Source organism: Octodon degus, unplaced genomic scaffold, assembly GCF_000260255.1.
Source record: "Octodon degus isolate 3935 unplaced genomic scaffold, OctDeg1.0 scaffold00008, whole genome shotgun sequence".
Classification (NCBI taxonomy): domain Eukaryota; kingdom Metazoa; phylum Chordata; class Mammalia; order Rodentia; family Octodontidae; genus Octodon; species Octodon degus.
This window is the reverse complement of record NW_004524584.1, coordinates 7836422-7838264: the sequence shown is the minus strand read 5'-3', so window position 1 is coordinate 7838264 and position 1843 is coordinate 7836422.

Genomic DNA, 1843 nt, shown 5'->3' with positions numbered 1-1843 from the left:
GCTGGCCCTGAAACCCAGGCAGGCCATGCTAGCCACTGAAACTGAGCATGGTAGCGCATACTTATAATCCCAGCGCAGGGGAGGCTGAGACAGGAGGAGCACTGAGTCTGAGCTGCATAGCGAGACCCTGTACCAAATAAATAAGAGATTAAAAAAATTAAAATACCAATAGAACTGTACAAAAAAAAATTTCAGTTATCATACCTAATGCAGTCTTCACACACAAAAATAGTATGTTCTATACACACATATCGCTTAAACCAGCAGCATATGTGTTTTGCTCTCCTGGCTTTTTCTTTCTTCCTGTACTGGCTATCAAACTCAAGCCCTTATGCTTGCAAGATGGGCTCTGTACTGATGAGCTGTATCCCCAGCCCTTTCCTGGCCTTTTTGTAGGACATAGTTGACATCTTGCTGGTCTTACTGTTTTGTCAGGAGGTTCTTACCTGTTTTATAATATATAGGAACATACAGTATCAATAAAAGAAACTGTAGGCTGGGGAAATAGCACGGCGGTCTAAGGACCTTCCTGGCAAGCACAGGGACCCAAATGAGGTCCCCACTACCTCCTGCTGTGCTGGCCCTGGAGCCAGGGATGGTGGCACACACCCATAATCCCAGCTGTAGGGAGGCTGAGATAGGAAGATCACTACAAGTCTGAACTTCTTAGTGAGACTCTGTACCTAAAAACCACCCCAAAGTATTACATTCTTCATATGCACTGCACTCATTGTGTTCTCTTCATCATCTGCACCCTGTGTCTGTATTGGTCAATTCTTGCTCCCTTTCACTGCCTCAAGAACTTTTGCTCACATGGTCAATATCAGTCATCATCAGCTTTGTCATCCCTGCATGAATGACCTAATAATTCACTTTCAACTTCTCTGAAACTTGCAAATCTGGTTTCTCATGTGTTGTTGCACTGAACTGGGCTACTACTGCTAGAAGACTCAAAAGAAAACTTTTAAAAAAATAAATCCTAAATGTGCTGAAATTTTGCAATGAGCATTTCATGGGTAAAACTCAGCTATTGGCTTTGGATCTCCTGTACACACTTGCCATTGATCTGCAGAGCTGGTGAATGCACAGGTGGGTTATTGCTTTCAATTTATTTTCCTGCTGTGTTTTACACAGCTACTGGGAATCACACCCACATTCCATTTATGATAAAATATATGTTTACAGAACAATAGTGTGGATATATTTTACCCCCAAGAAGCTCAGGTACACATAGACAAAACCTGTGACATGGTGCATCATGTGGATAAAAATCCCAGTTTGACACTTTTGCACACATGTACACAACTAGCTGTTCATCATACCAGGTGAGTAAATGTGACATTGCTTCCTGTGTTCCACGGCATAGCTACTATGACGCACAGCTGGCTATCATAAATGTACAGTAGAAAAGTGTGAGATAGGTTGTTATAACTCAGTATTATGTCCCCCTGATGAATGAAACTCAGTAATACTGAGGCTTACGGGTAGAGGTCTGTCTTAGAAGAATGAGATAAACCTTAAACACAAAAATTACTATGGTTGTGAGAAAAGGGAAGTATTCACAGTTCATGCAAGACTGCCTGAAGCTGCACTGACCGTCTCTGCAGGGTACTGCACAGTTCACAAAGGACTCCTGTTCGTACTGCACACGGTTACTCTCCTCAGTAGTGTAGGCAGGCACTGTGATCCTGTGTCACGTAGATGGGGAGAGTGAGGCTCAGAGACTGTGTGGTTTGCACACAGCCACACAGCCCACAGGTGGCTGCAGCTGATCGTGAGAGGAGCTGGCGGGGCTGGGAAACCTGAGCCCTCCTACCTCACCTCTGCTTCTGTCACACACACA